Here is a 20,909-nt window from a genome sequence, read left to right as displayed (position 1 = left end):
CCTAGAAATGGCTCAGCATGCACAGGAAGGAGAGTAGGCCCAGCATAGCATGGGTTGTTCAAAATGATCCAAAGAGTCTATTGTGACTTCGGTGTCTAATGGAAGAATTCCACTGCTGCAGGAGAAAGAACACAAAGAGCCAACACTGACTTTGCAAAGCAGCTGAGCAGTTCAGATAGTGAGCAATGATTTTTGTCATGAAGCTTGTGCACTTGGAGTTGTGGCACCTTATCTGTCCCCAATTTTCAGACTCTCAAGTGCTTGTTGCCGGTTTGTGTGCAACAGAGCAATGTGGCTTTTTGTCCTGAGGTTTTTCTGAAGCTAAGGAGTCTGTGTAATGCAAGTGCTTTCTTTTCATGGCTGTGCAGCACACAACTTCTAGTGGGTGTATACAGCTATAGATGCATATGCAGATCAATTCACATCTTCTTTTATCTTGTATTCAATCTAAAGATATGTTGTTTCAATTAGTTTACTTTTAAAATGTTTTTTCGAAGTCCTATTAAATCTAATCCACAATTTTAGCCCTATCTTTAGCAGTATTAACTTTGTAGAGCTTCAACACCCACTCCAATATATACATGTGTGGTAAGTATATACACGTAGTAAATGACAGATCTCTGTTGTGTATATAATCTTTATGCATATGCACAAATTGAGCCTATTCAGAGAACAATTGTATTTTTTATAATGAAGGAATTACTACTTTCAGGGGGAACTCAACTGCAGAAGTTTTCAGCAATCAGACCATTCACCAACGGCGTTCTGAAAGAAGGGGATACATAATATTTTTGTCAGGCCAATTGACATCCTGAACAGATGCAGGGTTTTTTTTATTGTTGTTGAATTTTTTTTTAAATAAAGCATGGTGCTGTGTTTGCAAGTTGTTCGCCATGCCCAGATATGGCCAGTATTTGAAAGTGTGCCGCTATCTAAAAAAGCCCAGAGGCAGTCTGATGAGTCCAAGGGGACTACAGAACAGCTGATATAAATAGTCCTCATTCTCAGCTGCCCTTCTGGTGAAACTGTATTCAGATGGCATCTGGGCAGTGAAGTAGTGCAGGCCTCCTCGTGATAACCAAACGCAGAAGTGCAATGCGATCAGTGACCAAACAGCTGTAAGAACATGAGCCACTCCTGCGAAGGCCTTACATAGGCAAGTAAACACAGGCATTTCAGGAGTCGGCTAAAGCGACAGGAGCAGGAATCTGGTGACCTAACAGCAACCAAGAATAAAGTTCATTTTGAAGGCTAGGACACACCAACTGTCAATCTCAAAAAGTCACTCTTTCTACTTCGGAGGCATGACTTTGCCTTTCCCTTTTTAGCCCATTCAGTTCAAATTAAACTTGCAGGGAGAGAGCAAGGGACAACCCCTCACACAGCAGAAACTTGAAACAGTGCAAGTGATTACTGAAGTAAACAAAATAAGGCATTTGGTCCCGTTAAGAGGTCCAGTCCTGCTCCCTTTGAAGTCTGTGGGAGTTTTGAATTAAATCTTAAATTTAGTCCTGGTAAGCAACATTTTTAAACTCGCCATCTCAAAGAAGAAACAATAAATAAATACATAAGTAACAACAACAACAATCTAGAGGCATCCAATTGGTCAAGATAAATGTAAAATAATGAACAGCACATGTGGATTTGAGTTATAATATATTCATGTCTAGATATAGATATATACAGTATGTATGTATGAGACAGACAGATTGCTTTGTATAAATCTAGGCAGTAGGGGCCTTAACCAGGTCATCAAAGGAATCACTGACTTTTGCTTGAATGTGGCTTTGATTGGAGTCCATAGCCCTGTTTGTCTGAATGGAATAGGGGACATGATATTTATGTGGATACACAGAGGGCTGGCGAAGAGGGTGAGATTTTTATGTAAATGATGCATAAGGGGGACACAACTGAAATGTATTTCAGTCTGTACACGAGTAATTCTGTTGAAGGATGAGCTCGGGGAATGTAAAGGCAGAATAAATTGCGGGAGGGTTTTCTTATCCTTCTTTTGTTTAGACTATATAATTATTTCAATGGTATAACCAGCAAAGAATATCATGCTCTTGGTTTTGATCTGAAATATTTAGCACATGAAAAAAGACTGTCAGAGAGTGCATTGATGAAGATATACCAAAATTAACACCTCTCAGTAGCATACATTGCATAACCCGAAGCGGTCAGTAAGGGAAAGGGGGAAAAAAAATCCCTGAATACCTTTTCGATGTGAAATGGTATTTTCTTATCTAGGAATGTGTTAGTCATTAATTTAATACACAGTGTTTGTCCCTTCTCTTTTTCTTCATTGGTGTCAGGGCTCTGATGCACTTGTGAGCAGAAACATATTTCTTTCCTTAAATTAAAACAGCTTTTTACTAAGATCCTAAGACACAAAAAAATCTATCTTGCATTTCTGCAAAGAACAGCAAAAGTAGCCCTCGCCTGGCTGTTCTCCCTGCACTTTGTCCCCCATGTTCATTTGGTCTGTTTGAAACCGAATTTATTCCTAGGAAAGCCCCCATCAATTTCCTTTACTCTTTTGTTGACAAGTTTATTAAAAACCTGGGCAACTATGTATTATACTTTTATCAGTATTGCGAAAGAAAGCATTCTTTGAATAGATCCCAAAGTTAAGGATTGAGCCTTAGCATTTCTTGTTCCATAGTTTCGCTGAGTCAGCGCAGCAAATACAAGTTACTATCTTTTTTTATTTTTTTTCTGAAGAGACCTTTTCTTAAACGACATAAGTAACAGTGTCTGGCGATGGTAAACGGTTTATGGGGTGGATAAATGCAGACATATTTCCTTGATGGGCTGTGATTCTTTGCTATTTATGTGAATAATTAACTAAAAATTGGAATTAAACGTCCATTTCTCAGTGAATCATTACTGCCTAGCAATTGAGGCAATACTGTTGGGACAAGAAATATTAAGTTACTTATATGTTTAAACAATACATGCAAACAAAGTCAAATGATAATTGTAATACCCTATGATATCTGAACTGGGTCTCTATTAAATGTATTAGTAATGCAGTGAAGCTTCTTGGACCAATTTCACCAGGTTTGGCTTGATGTCGCTTGTCTACGGGTGTAATGTTATGGGTATAGCTGTGTGATATAGGAACTTTGCTCATTTTCTTTAGTCATAAGATTAAAAGAGGAAGGACGCAATATGTTGCACCAACAGTGTTAAAAATAAAACACTAGAATCAAATAACCTAGTTTCTGTTTGGTCATGCAACCGAGCTTTTAAATGTTGAAAGAGCCTTGAAAAAAGTTGGTATGAAGGTTTTTGAGCTGACAAAACAAAAGACATGAGGAAAAGAAGCAAATGGATAGTTTAAAACCAGAATTTTTGAACCAACAAACAATCCCTCTGATCTCACAAACAGCATATTTCTTTACCTGTGACAACGTTCAAGGATTTTTCAGTTGTTAAACAGGTTTGCTGGAATAATTTGTCAAGTATAACAGGGAGTTTTCTGTGTGGCGGAGAACCATTTGTCACAACACACAGTAGTCCACCAAAGCAATCCTAAAAGCTCTGTGCAACTCCATAATTAGATAAGAGTTAACATATGTGTATTAGATAGATCGTCATTCATGTTATAGGATACATCAGACCAGGGGACTGCCAATATTGTGCTGTGCATAAAGTAGGCAGTGCGTATTCTGGGCAAATACATCTTACTCTGGGAGTTTATCTACATCACCATTTGCTCCAATTATAACTAATTGGACACATATTGCATTTTCAAAGCACCTAATTTTCTATTGATTTTAACAGGACTGCTGGTGTTTTGTAGTACACAGCCAGATGTTATATCAGTTGCTGTTTTAAAATGCTGAATATACTCCCCTGGATAGGATTATGCAATCAGCAGATATTTTAAAACCTATTTAATTGTTTGGTTCATAAAATACACCAACTCTATTCGGGATCAGCTTCATTCTCTTTTAATACCCTAGCATAGTATTGCAATTGCAGAATTCAACAGATGCAGCTTCAGGAAACACATACCTGTTGCTGCATTTCAGATGAATGACTTCAGAGTTTTCTCCATTACATTTCTAGGGTCTACGTGTGTAGGCACCAGAAGGCCTCAGAGAAATATGACCATTGTGGAAGGGGCCCTGCTGCTACTCTCTTTCTTACATTAGAGATGTATCTGAGCCACAGCATTTGCATCAAATCCAGATTGTGAACTCCTTGCATTTTCTGGGTGGACTCTGTGTTTGAATTTGGCCCTTTATCTACACTGGGCCCAAAATTTGGATCCAGATCTGGATGTTCAGATGCAAGATTTTGATTCGGGCCTCTCTCTGTCTTAAACATTAATAAGGGACCAACTGGCTAATATTTTTTGCCACAGTAGGTTTTGTTTGCTTTATTCTTCATGGTGGAAATTGATATATGTCATAGTAACAAGGTGTAACATCCAAATAAACTTGGACTCTTAAATTATCAATTGCATTTAAGCAAATAACCACTGCAGCAGGATTGAAACAATTGTCCTCTGTTTAGCATCATGCAGAAATAGGATTTAAAAGTTATCTCTAGCCCAAAGAATTGAGAAGGAAGGGAGCTGGCAAAGTATTTTCAGTGTTGTACATTTGTACCTTAGAGGCACAAAACAAGCGTGGAGCATGTTTGTATATTGGTATCAATTACTGGGACATAGAGCAGTTAAAACTTGATGGTGATTGTGTTTTGGAGATACAGTGTTACACATTGGGTTGTGGTAGGTTTGCTTTTGCTTTGCTGTCTTTGTTAGCCATAAGCAGAAACCTCATTGTGTTTGTGGGAGACAGGTGAGTTCTACAGAGGTGTGTAAGTTAAATATACATATTATTAACTTCAGGTAATAGTTTTGGTTTGAAAGATTCAGTAGCCAGTGAGATGTCTGCAACTACTCTAGTCCCCCCAAGTGCTTTTTAATAAGTTCAAATAACATCTAAGCAGAAGATGCATGTGCCCTGTTTGTGCTGTACTTCTGAGGGTTGAATGCTCACATTTTAAAAATATATGTTAAGAAAATGTAGTACAATCTTTCTATTATATATGATTTAAATCTATTATAATATGATTAATATTTGACAGCTGTAAGGAAAAAAATGACCAATTAGTTTATACTTTATGGCTTACAAATTACACTTTGTGCAGAATACAGCAACCTGGGCATTGATTTAAACATCCTTGCAAAGATACAATGCAATCAAATTGAATCATCTGCAGTACAAGTATGGGCCCTTTGGTGAAAAAACAACAAAGTGAGAGATAAGAGGCTCTCTGTGTTATCAAAGGGCATTTCATTTTGGGAAATTCCTTCAGATTTAGCAACGTTTGGATGGAAGTCAAATAACGCATTAACTTGTGGGAGGGAAAAAACCCTTCTAAGGCTAATTACTAAGGGAATGTGTACTTCATTAAGATAAAGCTGTAGAAAATCAATGTTCTCTATTGTTGTTGTTTTTTCCTTTTGATTGGATTTTAGAATGATAAATTGTTAATGCATTTGATCTAAAAATGATTTGTTTATTCAGATGAAGACCAACAGTACTTTGTCTCATTTGGCCTTTTAGCTTGTAATGATAATGGCTTTGAGGGGCGTTCATTTTTCAAAAGGGGTTTAGACTGAAATATCCAGTCCAGTAGCCAAGCTCACTCCTAGAGTCAGAAGGATGGGCCCAGTGCAATGGTTCAATGCAGGCTAATTCTATTGCATGTCGAATCTTCTGCTTCATTAGGAATATTGACAATTTGTGATAAACTCTTTGGCTTCCCTGTGCTGTCTATAACACGTCTTTATTAGAATATCGAGACAAAGGCAGAAAGCTCTTCAAGATAGAAGATCTTTTTTGTATTACCTCCTAGTGACATTCACCTCCATAGTAAAGATTCTGTAACCTGGTACATTTGGGTACCCTCATGAGCATAAGTATTAGCAGAGGAACCAGTGTCTGGGATAACAATACAAGGGATGCATGATCCAGTGCTGCAGCTCTTCTCTATGGCTGCTTTCAGATAACAACAATCCCATAACATCAATGGAATGTCAGGACCGAGCAGGTGCATCCAGTAGCACAGCACGTCTTAAATGCACTGATGTCAACAGCTCACACAACTTGTTGCATGCTGAAACAAAATGCCCATGCCTGTCATGATTTATGTTGCATGTTCCATGAAGCAATGTTAACTGAAGGCGTTTCCTCCCCCCTCTTCCACCAGTAAATAATTCCTTTCCCCCCCTGCAATTAGCCAAAGGATGAGTTTAATACTTCCAGGTCTTCTCTGTCTACGTTTATTTAGTTCCTTGACTTGATTATCTCTTGAAATGGTGCCTAGAGATAACTTGATTTAATTAATTGTAGAGCTCTTCTTTAAAAGCGATTCTCTCTTTCCTCTGCCCTCTCCCCCATTCCCATTTATTTATGGGAAGCTTAGAGTAACGGGTTTGAGCAGTTATGTGATCTGTGATACTTACAAATACAGCCCAACGCCTCTACGGTGGAGCTTTAGTGCTGGCCCATTTGTTATATTTCTACATGCAGTGATTCTAAGCATAGGCATTTTGCACAGCTGGTAGACAGCTGCAATGTCACCTTTCCCTTACTGAGCTTAAAAATGCTTTACATATGTTAGGCTTAAAGATATATGCAATATTCATGTGTGACCCCCAATAAAACAGGCCTGATTTTATTGAACAGCACAAATGATCAAAATTGATATATATTTTACTTAATTTACTTATTTCCAGCAACAGATTGTTAATTCTGCAGAGCCTTGTGAGACAAATCTCTCTCAGGTAGCTGAAACATAACTGCCATGCTTACAATTTGGGCAAACAGAGTTTACCAGCACTAAGTACTGTATAGTCTTCAGAACGGCTCATGCGTGCTTTATTTCTGGTTCCCATCCTGATGCCTTACCCCTTTTCAAACAACAAATCAAAAGAAATAGAAGGTTGCCGTGAAACAATAGCTGTTTTCCTTTCTGCTCCTCTTTTTTACTTCCCTTTTCATTGCTCTCCTTTGGTTAGTTGCAGGTGGCCAAACTCCCGCCCCTCCCCCCAATAACTTTTCTCAATCAGATATTAAACATATTGAAAATCCTAGTTTTAATGCCAGGTTCGAGGCTAATGTGGATTGGTGGGTTCAGAGACAGAGGTTGCTAATCTCTGGAAATGTTAAAGATTATATTACTTGTTCCATCCCATCTGCTGAGAGAAGATGTCCTGTACAACCCCAAACCTTTCAATCACAGGATGACTTACAATAGTGAGTGACATTGCACATGGTCTACTGACCTCTGTAGCCAGTACCTGCAGGTCATCATTGTGAGCAGCAAAGCATAAAACACAAAGGAGAACAGCAAACAATAAAACATTTAAAGGAAGAAAGCGTGAGGTGGGGGATTCAAGTACCCAGATTAGGCCCATGGCCTTTACTTATGTTGGATCCTAATAATATTTTAGCTCTTGAAGAAGAAATTAAATAATGGGTTTAAAAGTGCTATGGCCTGGAGGTTTCTATGGCAGAGTAGGAAGTCCACTACTTCAAACTATCTATTACATTCAGACCCACTGTTCAGACCTAGCAGCTAAGAAGCTTAAATAAATCCTGACTGCATGAAAATGAAGCTGTTTGAACCAGGGCAACAAGTCCAGAAGAGTTCCAGGTGGCTGTGAAGGAAAGAACCCCGAGGAATCACCCTTTTTGCTTTCCATGAGCCATGAGGCCAAATGCTTTGCTAAAGCTGGTAAAATGGAACCAAATCAACTGTTCAATGGATTTGGTCCCCTTCAACCAGCTGTAGCTGTGCATTGATCACTCAGATGCAGCTTGAAGGATTAAGTACTTGAACTGGACCAAGACAACTAAGGTAATGGAAGATAAATGGCCACATGGACCCTGTCGATAAGGAAATTATGATGACTGGCTCCTGCAGATCTATCACTCTGACTCTAAACTGGTGGGCTGAACCTGAGTCATTATGTGGTTGCCAGTCAATTCCATGTAACTGAGACCCCTCAAGATTGATAATCTCAATCTTCCCACTGTATTGATCTGAGCTGTAATTCAGAACTGTATATTTTAACTGCAAATGCTGCATTTTCACATGTATGCACTGAAGCCTTTCAAAGAGCCCCATGCCTCAATGTTCCATCTATTGTGATGATGAATAAACATTTTGACACAAAGTTCCCTTGTCAGTATTTTGTACTATGTGATAAACTAATCATTCAGCAGGCGGTCATGAAGAAATGTATGCTATATGGCCAATGCAGCTAGATGCAAGAAATGAGCTACAAATAAAAGATACTTTCTAAATGTCCCCAGACTGGTAAATATCCTCAGCTTGTGTAATCAGTGCAGCCACGTGTTAGGTTTGGGAGTCTATGGAGGGTAGCAAACAAATATGTTCCAATAATGGTCCTTTGTTCTTTAAGTTGACCTCATGCTCTTAGGGACTTGGTGTAAGGTATAAAGTCCAATCTGGCCATAATGAACATTGATGTTATGCTAATAACTTAAAGAAAACCATGCACTTGCTACTATAATAATGATGAGTGGGAAAGTAAGCCAAGTGTCATCTTTTCCAAACTTTATCGTAAATCTATAGGACTGTTACAAGCTACAGATACTGCTGGTGCAATGGGCTAATAAGACCCAAATTCTGATGTGAGATTATATATTTCCATCATTTTGGGATACTCAGATCAAATTCTCTGTTGGCATAATTGAGTGCACTACTGTTGAATGCAGTTTTGAGTGTTTTCACCAGGAGAGAATTTGCCTCCCTTTAGCCCAGATTTAGGCCCAGATACTGAAACCTACATGAATGATCTACCAGAAGCCAATGGGATGTTTGCTGGAGTCTCACCTTAATTTGTAAATTAAGTTCACACTCGTGTATTTTTATAGGATGAGAAATTAGGGAGCAATGTTATTAAATTAGAGCCCACACCTCAAGTTAAAAAGCAAAGTTCTGTTTCTGTCATTATTAAGGTTTCTGAGTAGCAGCCGTGTCAGTCTGTATCCACAAAAAGAAAAGGAGGACTTGTGGCACCTTAGGGACTAACAAATTTACGTGAGCATAAGCTTTCGTGAGCTACAGCTCACTTCATCGGATGCTGTAGCTCACGAAAGCTTATGCTCAAATAAATGTGTTAGTCTCTAAGGTACCACAAGTCCTCCTTTTCTTTTTGTCATTATTAAAAGACCAGTTTTGTTAGATTTTGGAGGTATTCAAAGATACTGGAGGAAATCCTGACCCAATTGAACTCTGAGATTTTTGGCCTTGACTTCAATAGGGTCAGGATTTCATCCACAGTTTCTTTTTTGAAAACCAGTGAAACAGAAGTACCGCTCACAATAGGTAGAGAAAACTAAATCCTCCCAGCTAACCTTCTTGGAAAATAGCAGCCAGAGTGACTCACATTCTGAAAAGCCTGGTCAAAAGGCAACAATAACAAATTTCACAAAACATGACTAGTAACAATATAGCAGCTATACAGTGAAAGCATGTTCTGCAATAAGGTAATCTTTTGTTAGAGATGGTTTCTGTATACTGGAAATGACTATGGTGTCGTGAAACTAAATTCCCATGGAACCACTTTGAAAATGTAGGTATAAAGTTGTTAGTTATTCCCCTCCTGCCCCCCCTTCAATTAGCTGGTAATTATTAGCAAATATGCCAGCAGGGATAACACAGTGCATCAGAGCTGATTAGAAATATTTACACTTATTTTTTAAAAATGAAAAGGTATAAAGCAATGCATCCAAAAATAGGGACATTTTTATCCTCGTAAAGTGAGCTAGGTTTTTTTAAAGACACACAAAAAAGAGGCTTTTTCATCATGCAACACATTGCAGAACACCAAGATCACATACCATGAAAATGCTTCAGAGAAGGATTTCCCTGTGGAATAATGAAAAGCAACAGGATCCTATGCATCGTATTATTGCTGGCTGGAGACATCACACATACACCCATGGATAAGCAGTTTGCTCAGTGGGAAGAGACCAGGCTATGCTGGATTGTAAACTGAGTTAAGCAATGCCAGCCCTACCCTAGGCAAAATATGCTGCCCTTCATCTTTGTACCTTTAATTTGCAGACGCAAATAATTGTGTCTACAGTTTTTCCACCAACAGCCATTTGCATTGCAACTTATAATTAATGTCAATGTCCAAACACCTGAGTGAGCCCTCAAATTGGGCCTCAGATAATTGTGCAGATGCAGGAATGAAACCTGGTTAAGGCTGATTGAAAATGTAGCTCTCTGAATTGCCTTCACAACATCCCAGAGCCACTAAGTCAGAGTAGCCACTGAAATAGTAATTTAACCCTACTTCAATGTCTACTAGCATCACCTCAAGGCTGCGTTGCTGCCAGGCAAGGGGCACAGATTCAGAAACAAGGAAGAAGAATAATAACGAATATTGAAGGGAAAGGGAATCCTCAAAACTAGTCCCCATTTGCAGACAGTCTAGGCTGTGAATGATATCAGGACTCTAGAAAGAAAAAAGAGAGAGTAAGAACAGATGCTTCCAGCAGACAGTGGACTGGGTTTTCAAAATATTACTTCCCTCCCTCCCTCTCTTCCCAATCTGGGTAATTCTCTCTAATTCCCACGGGCTCCATCCAGTGTAAACAATACCATTATTAAAATTCTTCCTTAGTAATGATAATTAAGTTGCTAAAAACATCAAATGGGAAAGCTGGAGGCATCATAACTTAAACAGAACACAGAATGTAAATGAATGTAAGTGGGTTTTCTTCTTAAAGGTGCCGTATTGAATAATACCACATCAACAGGTTTGGTTGACTTTTCTTTTAACTTTTTGGACAGATTTTCTGCAATTAACACATGAAAATGCATGAAGCAACTGACACACCACATAATTATACAACGTATTTGCACAGCCACTCTGTAAAGCATCCATTTATCCCAAGGCATTATTTCTCTAGCAATTGTTCTGTATATGTGCATATAACAATATTTTAGCATATGTACACCTGTGAAAACACACACACGTGTAGATACATATAAAAATTACACATATGATATTTTAGTTTGATAAAATGTACTTATCAAATACAAAGTGTTGGGGGTTTTTTTTGTTTGTTTTTTTTGTATATAAGCACTTTGGCCAAGATTTGCAAACTTGGATGCCTAAGGTTAGGCATAAAGTCTATATAAGTGACCCAATTTTCAGAGGTGCTGGAAAGTTGCAGCTCCCACTAAAATCTATGCCGCCGGGAGCGTTCAGGACCTTTGAAAATTAAGACATTCATTTAGGTGCTTAAAGATGCACTGATGATTACCTTTAGGCACCCATGCATGAAAATTTTTGTCAGTATTTTTATTGACTAATTGCATTTTTATAGAACAGGAAATTCAATTCACGCAACAAGGAATTTCTGTAACAATATAGCCGATGACAGTCTATTAGAGGAAATACGAGATTCAAGAGTAAGACTTAAACACATTAGAGTACTAGGCATGGATTACACCAGCCTTGGGCCAGATCCTCCAGTCAAGACAAGCTACACTCAGAGCAAAACTGGAAAGGACCAGGTTGGCAAAGGTGGCTTTAAGCCCCTGATCTGTGCTGGCCTGATTCAGAGCAGCCCGTGGTCTGCAGTTACTTATGCTGCCTGCCTAGGGTTTCCAAGGGACCTTTCTGGCAGCTAATGATTGTTGGGGCATAGGGATGCCCTAATCAAGCAGGCTCTCTCCTGACTCACTCAGGAGGCGGGAAGGAGAGAGGTAATTCTCCAGGGCTCTCTTGTGTGGGCAAACAAGATAATTTGCATTAACTGACTCACTTGCAGCCAGTCTGTGCACAGGCCAAAGATCGAACGGGCCATAGAGAATGAAGTATCTTGTTGTCCCCTAGAGATAATTCCATGGGGTCAGGGTTGAGGTTCATCCACACCCTGCTGGGGCCAAGCAGAACACCTGGGCTGTCGGCCTGGCTCCCTGAAGGATCCCTGAATACACATAAAAAGGGAAATACAGTCCTTCGGTGAGATATAAAAAGAGTTTGATTCCACCCCAAAATAGCAACGTGCTTTTCAAAGGTGTCCCCTCAGCTCCTATTGACGTCAGCTCAGGCTTGGGCTTGACTTCAGCAGGGAAAGGAGGAGGTACTGTGCACAGAATACATCAAACAATTCTGCCACTGAGGAGAGGTAACCCCCGCAACAGTCATGGGATCAACGGGGGCCTTTATTTATTTCTTAACAAACCTTCATGGCTTAGGGCCCTCGTTGGTGTTATTTGCACATGTTAGTTCAGATCCCTTTCTCTATGAGGATAACACCATGTCCAGGAGGCAAGCACAGTCTCTCACTAGCCAGGCAACATTTCCGAGCACTTAGAGAGTGGCAGGATTTTCTTCGCTTCAGGCACAGATTAAAACCACAAAGAAATACCAACAGGCGTTGAGCAGAACAGACCCAAGTGGCTTTTCCAGAGGGAGCACTCGTCTTCGTAACCCACTCTTCTCCTGCCATGACCACACCAACCTGGCAGCCGTTACTCAGGGTAAAATCTTGTCCCCATCTTCTCCCGCAGGAGCTGGTGTGATTCGGATATGAAGGGGTGGGGGAGGGGTAGAAGGGGTTCCCTTACCATGCATTCTGAGGGACACTGTGGGTTATGGCTACAGCAATCCAAGGGGCATGGGGGATGGGAACAAGAAGCTCTGCAGAGCCACAGGGCCATATGACCCAGGGATGGGGAACTCAGGGGTAAGCATACCCCTGGCCATATATGCCTATTGGTTTCCATAGGAGACTCACAACCCTGGCTAACATCTCCCAAGCAGCTGCTTGAACCTCCTGCTTTATGGACAGGCAGTTGCTTAGTCAGCCCCAAGAGGATGAGACCTCATACAATGGCCTTAAAAAAGAAGTCACAGAGCAGAATGGGGGCGTGGACAGCTGTCACAGCAAGGTCCCTGCAACAAGAGCAAGCTACGGACTTGGGGAGCATATGGGTGGTGGGAGAGGATCACTGCAGCTCAACGCATACAAGCTTCCATGATAGGTACCAAGCGTGGGCTTTATTGCCGCTAGACTAGGAGATGTGAGTGACTCACAGGGGAATGAGGCAACTACCCTGGAAACCACAAAGAGGTGTTTTTATTGGGCAGGGGGCAGAAATACCCAGGCTGGGATTTGGCCAGGAGATCATCTAGGTTCAAACCCCAATCCATGCAGAGACCCAGGCTCCCCACGGTCTTTAACTCCCCCACATGTGTGCCATGTACCTCGTTCAGCAGCACATACTCTGGTTTTTTAAAAACACATATGAAAAATCGATCCACTTCATTGTGCTTTGCATAAGCCACAGTGGTGGGTGGAAGTTTTGCCACTAACTTCAAAGGCAGCAGGATTGGGCTGCATAACAGTCATTATTAAACCTTTAGCCAATCGGCTTCTAAATATATCAGATAGAACTGTAATTCTTTTCTAAACAACAGGTCCCTTACACATGGAACCAGATAATGCTCGTTTCCTGGAAACCTATTAGCTTCTCAAACAAGACAACCCTGTGGACTCAGCCCCCAAGCATTTTGTGTAAATATTAAATAATTAGCGAGAATAATCCTTTTTCATTTGACCTCTGCTGTAATAAAGACCTTTGTCTGGAAATGTAAGTGTTATTTTGAGCAGTCATTCATAACCTGAATCTGCTAAACAGATCATCCTAAATACCCTAATGCTCAAATATCCACAGTATTTATATAGGATTTAACAGAGATAAAAAACAGACACACTCCATGACCCAAAGACCTCCCAGTATGTATCAATCAAACTTCAGAAAGGAAGATGGCAATGGAAGGGGTGGACAAAATTAAGCCAATGTGAATTATATTATATTAAAAATTAATCTTGTATGTTGGGATATTTTATTTAGGGCATCCATCCGTGCTCTTGGGGTCCCCCTGACATAACTTAAAAATACCTGCTAAGTGCAGCAAAACAATTTAAGATGACCCATCACTAGGCAACTTAAAATCACGCATCCCTGTCCGCCTCCAACAATGCCCCACTCTTACAATTCGCCCCCATTTACACATATCTGGGGGAGATGGAAGACGACCTTTGGTATGTGTTCAGAAGGGCATCAGATTCTGGCTACTTCAGACCATTTTGAATTGTACCTTGAATGTTGGCAACTGGGCAACTCCAGCTACTATTTGAGCTCTACGTTTTTAATCTTTTATGTGTCGGTCAGCAGTGAATCCCTAGCAGAAACCCCAGATCCAAACACCCCTGAGCACTGAGGAAAAATGGGATCTGGATTTGCCCCTGCATTTTTGGGTGGGACCCAGCTCCATCACTCATATTGTGGCTTGGTTTGTTTCTTGCTGGGGGTGACTGAATCTGTGCCATCACTGTTGGGTAGAGTGATCCTATTGGTCAGATTTTGTCCATGGATTTTTATCATGTTTGTCCTTTTTTTTCCACATAGCTCTTCTGAAAAAAGAGAAGTGGGGATGAAGGAAAGGAACCCACAGATAGCTGTTCTATGGTGACATTTCATCAAGTGATGGAAGCCCATTTTCAGCCAGGGAGTGCTACAGTACCATAGTGCCTGAGTAGAAGCTACTCTTTCCTTGCTCACAGCTGGCATTGACATATAGCCGGAAGGGGCTCTCGGCTACAAAGCTAAAGATGGTTAAAGACATTTAAAATTCTATGATGTGAGCACCGTCTACACCAAGAACATCATCTGAGAGGAAGATGTATTTTGATGTATCAGGCAAAAGAGAGAATACAAATTACAGCTCTCTGGCCAAAGATATTTTAAAGATACATGAAAAATATATATGTATATGTAACTAACAGGCCTTTTCTCATTGGTCTTTATTGACTCTTTCTTTTAAAAAAAATATTACCAGTAAATATAATGGGCTGCCTGCATCTTTCTTCCTGGATGAATTATGGTTCCTGTGGGGCTATTTATCACCGAGGGCAATGATTGGGCTGATCATACAAGTGATCTGTTCAGCGCTTGACTTCACTTCCCAGCAGGCTAGTGAACATCCCTCTTGTCTCAGGATAGCTGGCATTTGCAAGGTCCTGCCATGGGTTTTGTTACGCTAAATAATAAATATCCCACTTAGAAAAGGGTTGTAAATCTTTCCACTGGGCTGGAAAGAATTTGCATGTTTGCATTCATTGAGATCAGTGCTGCATTAAGTCTTCACAATGTACTTAGGTAGAGACCCCGAATGGACTCAGTACAAAGATAAGAACTTCCTTTTAATCAGACTCACAGATATTTTGTACATCAGACATGCCAGAGCCAGCTCATAGGAAAAAGACACAGGAGCAGGGTACTTAGCGAAGTGAAAAATGCACCTACCTCTGCCAAAAGAAGCAATTAAATAGTCAATAATATTGACACAAGCTGTAAGTAAAAATGGATGCAATAATAATACATAAACTGGTCAAATATAAATAGTAAGATACACTGGAATGTTGTTTTTGCAGTTTATTGAGGGCCATATTATGGCACGTCCTGCACTTTCATGCAGGGACTTATGGGGCTGTGCAGTGGGGAGACAGCCGCCTCTAAGGAACATCTATGTCATTGCGTATGCATGGGAATGGGCAGAGCCCTGGTGGTGCCTCTTGCTGAGGCATGTGCAGAGTGGGCATTGTTTCCCTCCTCCAGCCCTGAAGCAGGCACAATCTGGGAGACAGATTGTGATGACCCTCTGAACCTCAACCTGCTTCTCCCTCTGCTCCTAGGGCACTACTCAGAACTCGTGGCGAAGCCACAATGGAGCCCTCAATTGTCATATATATTTACAGGATCAGGCACATCATTCATGTTCCTGATTTTTCAGGCTAGCTTGTGCTAGCCTTAAGCTCCTTCTCTCCTCCAGCAGGACTACTTGGGGCTAAAGTACTTCCCCAAGTTAGTAAAGCTGACCACATTTGGCTGTACCTTATTGTGGGTCAATTCTCAAAAGAGCTCGGCAGCCAGCAGTTATCACTGTTCTCCATGGGAGTCAAGCCCTTTGGGCAATTTGGCCCTATCTGGCTAAGAGAGGAAATGAACATTATAAAACAGCATTTCCCCCCATTTTGTTCTGTGAAACCAAATCCTTGGTTTATGAGTGTTAGACAACAAAAATATAATGATAGAACAGCAAGTGTCCTCTCAAAGCCAGATGAGTGGACTTTTCTGGTCTAACCTGGGCACCGGGAGTTGTTCAAGTGCTTGCAAATCTGACATGAGAAAAGAACCAGATTTCAAAGGATAAGAAAAATAAAAGCCCTACACCTCAATAGTTTGAATGGCCTGATCCCATTCTCATTTACACCGGTTTTACACGGATGTAACTCCATTGACTTCAGGACAGTTAATCCTTATTTACACCACTGTGAGATCATAATGCACGCGGTCAGATTTCTTGGGTCTCGTAAACCACCTAATTCCCATAGGGTTAAGGAAGGACTCATTGGCTCAGTGCGCACACCAATATACAATGGAATGGCAAACAATCCATGGTGATTTTTTGAAATGTTGATCTCTGTCAACCAAACTCATTTGGTTTATTATCACAAGATCAGATTGGCCGCAAAGCTTGGGACCTGCCTATTTGAGAATCTAGCCCTCTCCCTCTCCCTCTTCACCTCCCTTGTGATCAGCAGAGGGGCTGGAACTGGAGTCCTCTCCATGTAGATGGATGGGGACACAGTTCATGGGAAGCTTTCCTTGTCTCTGGACTTCCCCACGTTGGTCTGAAATAGCACAAATATATTGACTTTCTGGGTATGCTGTTTATCAGTTTTCCTAGGTATCTGGTGAGAATAAGGACACTGGGCAAATGGGGCTCGGTGATATTATGTGGGATTATTTGCCCTGTTTATGAGTTTGATCCAAAGCCCACTGAAGTCAATCAGGAGACTTCCATACACTTCAAGGGGATTTGGATCAGGTCCTGCCTGTACTGTTAATTAACTGTGTATTAAGGGGTTGGGCTGACTGGACTAGATGGACTTTCTGTATTAATATTTTTATGTACATGTTTTAATGTATGTCAGGGCATCTAGACCTGGTACAGATAGGTGCCTCTCATAATACAACCTCATCAAGAAATAAATAATAAGGCATGTGCCTCTGCCCCCCTCCCCTGCCACCACAAAACTGAGGGGGGTCTGAACATTGTAGCATCACCTGAATGTGGAGCAGTTATTTTGTATCTTTGAATTCCTCCCTTGGTAACACCTCTGCCTCCTGCCCCTTCACCCCCACCCCAAAAAACCCCAAACATTTTATACAATACATGACGGATAGCTTTTTTCCCTCAGGAAGAAAGAAAGAAAGATTTTTCAAATGCACCAGGTTCAATTGTGACTTAACATTTCTGCCCAAGTAAGGGATGGCGCCCAGCAGCAATGACCCAGCAGTAAACAATGATGCCCCATTGTGCTGAGGAAGGGGTAAGTTATTTCACCCCCTTTTGTGGGGCAGCTCTCCCCACTTCTGCCCAGCTAGGTACTCTTGCTGGTGAGTTGGGGATGGGATGCAGAGCCAGGGCTCCTCGCACTCCCCCACCTCTGACCAATGCCACTGAAGTCAAGGGGAGTGCTAGCGTGCAAATGGGTTTTCAGGATGCGACGCATCTAACTTGCTCCAAGGAGGAGAGTTGAGCAATTAGTTTTTGCTGCTCCACCCTCCCCCCGCATCCATAGCTGGAGTCACAATCAAAGCAGAGCCAAGCAGGGTGCAGGGCCGTACACTCCTGCGCAGTTGAGCGAGGGCTGTGACAGGCTAGCCAATAACTCTTAATATCACAACCCTGTTTTTCTTTAAATTTCTTTCACTCAGAAACTCAGCAGCCCGGATCTCATGTCTTTGTCATTTTATTGAAAAATTAATCTCAAACTCAGAAAGAAAACGATATTTGTTCCTGCACAAGGGGGGAAATTACATGTCCATTTGTGTCCTTACCATTTTCTGACACTAATCTGCATATTTGTTTTTAATACTGTGTTCTTACTGCTTTGGAGCTTACTGACAATGACTCAGATCTTTCTAATAAAGTAACTTTTTGGTTATCCAACATGAATTTCCTACCATGTCATCTGTCATTTATTCTTTCTTTCTTTCTTTCTTTCTTTCTTTTTCTTTCTTTCTTTCTTTCTTTCTTTCTTTCTTTCTTTCTTTCTTTCTTTCTTTCTTTCTTTCTTTCTTTCTTTCTTTCTTTCTTTCTTTCTGAAATGCAAATATACTGAGGTTTAATAGCATCACTCATTTTTTACTGGTTGGCCATGACAGCAGCCAGCTTGCCCTAGAACCCAAGGAAGTGTGGATATTTCACAAACCGGAAAGGGTCAGGGAGAAAGCATGGAGGTCATCTTACATTTGGAGGGGATACAGGTCACTTCATGTACGAGTCACTTCATGCCCTTTTCTTCATGTTGAAGACATTCATTCTGTGGTGGGTTTAGTAACTCAAAAAACCCATCCTTGAATCATGAGGGACAGGAAGTGAGAAACCCCACAGGGCAGTGGGGCCTGCTGCTCTTACAGAGAACTAGCAAAGGTTGGTTTGCTCTTGGCCAGTCTTTAAGAAAAAACCATGACCAGCTCGTGAGGGCAGGGACCAATTGTTAGTGTTAAAGCCATGATTCAATGCACATTAGAAGAATTCTCATTGACTTTATTGGGTTCTGGATCAGGCTCTTGGAGAGTAAATAGAAGAGAGGTGATAGGAGGAGAGGAAATTTGTAAGGGGAAGGGAAGAATGATATGGAGAGGAAGCTCCAAGAATAACTTCATTGCATGCCCCCCATATACCAGAGCCACCCTTGGATACATTGGAACAGATGGTGTAAATGGGCATAGCTAGATTAACTTCAAGGTCAGTTTACATCAGATGGGGTCTACTACTGACTATAGGCATTAGCTGTTATGATGGGTGAGCGCTGGAACTTTGTCCAGTTTTTCCAAAAGCCTGCTGTATGAAATCTCTTTAACAGGCGGTAGGATCTCTTTAAATTGAGGCATTTCCATTCTTTTTGTACTTAAAATTTCTTGGGGGCATCTTCCCAACCATCTAGGATATTACTCATGCAGAAATCCCATATGGGGGTCTGACTCTGAAGTTCCTATGTGTGCAAAACTCCCATTGACTTCTGCAGAGCTATTGGCCGGGGATAACAGCTGCAGGACAGACCTACGATATAATCATTTTGAATCAAAACTCAGGATTATTAAATATGTCATTAGAAATTAAAGGGACAACAGAGATGGGCCCTACAGTACAAACTTGTGTAGTCATGCAGAGCTCCACTGAAACAAAGAGCAGAACTAGCAAGAGTAAGGGTTTGCAGGATGGGCTCCGTAATGTTTTCTGAATGCTCAGCTAACCAAAGGGGAATTAACATGCTGAAAATATCAGAAGAGTTTGACTTATGTGACAGATTGTTTCTAAATAAAATTCCTTCCATCCTCTTTCCACATTGCTCCTCGCTTTGCATTCATTTTGACACTCTTTATCCAACCCTTAAGAAAGGCCTCGTAGACAAAACTATCAAATCTCCGAGCTTCTATTTTTAATACATGCTTTTCACTGACTGTGAAATTCACCCAGCAGCCTAGGTCCCTTATACTGTGACTCTGCCATTGTTGCTGTAGACAAAGCGGGACAGTGCTAAGAGGAATCTACATCCCCTACTCATGGGAAGGGTAGGGGTAAGGCAAGGGATGGCCATGGAGATAGCCACTGGGGCTATGATTACAGAGATTCACTGGCCACAAAACCCCACAAAAGGTGTATGCAGGGGACACAGCCCTCTGTTTCAACCCAGGGGCAAAAGCGTCAGCTGCAACTGGGCTGCCCCCTTGTCCCATTGGTGGATTGGAAGGTAGATTCCATCTTGGCAATCTCAGTGTATTTCCTCTACTTGTAGCTATTCATTAAGGGGAGCGTTAGGGTGAATTTCACTTGAAATGAATATGAGAAAGGATATAGATTCTTACCACATTTTGTACCATCCGTTATGGCTGACGTCTGAGTCAATAAAGTCACAATAACAAAATCAACTAATAGAACTTACTGAGCGTAATGATCCTGGCCCAAAACCGGACATCTTACAGGCATAAATGTTTTGTCCTTTTCATTTAAAAGAGCAGAACAGAATGTGAAGCATACTATAGAAATGTGACTCCAGGAACAATTATGGAAAGCTATTAGGAACCAAAATGTAGCTGCTGACTAATTACCAGATAGGAACCCAAACCAAACCCCAGATCTGAAGACCCTCAAAGCTTTGGAAAAAATCTGGATCTGGATACAGAACCAAACTTTACATCTCTGTTACATCTCTGGTAATTTCAAAGGGTTTATTTGGTAAACATAATGAGCCTGATGTTGCAGTTTTCATGCAGGCAAACACCTCCCCTGACGCCAACAGAAGTCTTACCTGCGTCAGAGTCGAAGCATAGGTCCGGGGCTAATAAACAATGCTGAACCTTCCACATCAATCGGCAGGCAGAATGACTGCAGGATATGGCCAATACTAACGACACTCACCTTGCCAGATAATCCATTTCATGCGTAGATTTGACGTTTTGTCATATTACACTCTGCAATTACTGGGGAATTGGCCCACACCTTAAGTGCTGTGCACCCATAATTCGATCTCACCTGGAGTTGAGTGTTTCCAGCATTTCTCAAAAGTCATGCTGGGCCTGGAAAAAAGACAGCCTGGTTCCCATCTCATTTGCAGTTGTGCTACGTGGATTCCACTGATTTGGGTGCGGTAACACTTCATTTACGCTGATGTCAGAGACATCAGAATCAAGCCCAGAGTTCCTACCCTCGTTTTACTTCGGCCATAACATGCTTACTTCCCCATCTGCGG

The 20,909-nt window shown here is 41.1% G+C and overlaps 1 long non-coding RNA gene across 3 annotated transcripts in view; it reads left to right on the top strand.

The window, feature by feature from the left end:
- The window catches only part of LOC142068793 (uncharacterized), a 29,380-nt gene extending 11,271 nt beyond the window's left edge, over positions 1–18,109 (top strand). For all 3 annotated transcript variants that reach the window (XR_012664681.1, XR_012664680.1, XR_012664679.1), the window contains one exon: positions 14,494–18,109. This is a non-coding gene — a long non-coding RNA (uncharacterized LOC142068793). The remainder of the gene's footprint in view (positions 1–14,493) is intronic.
- Positions 18,110–20,909: the final 2,800 nt, after the last annotated feature.

Source organism: Caretta caretta, chromosome 13, assembly GCF_965140235.1.
Source record: "Caretta caretta isolate rCarCar2 chromosome 13, rCarCar1.hap1, whole genome shotgun sequence".
In the NCBI taxonomy this organism is placed as follows: domain Eukaryota; kingdom Metazoa; phylum Chordata; order Testudines; family Cheloniidae; genus Caretta; species Caretta caretta.
This window is presented reverse-complemented; position numbering and strand designations above follow the sequence as displayed.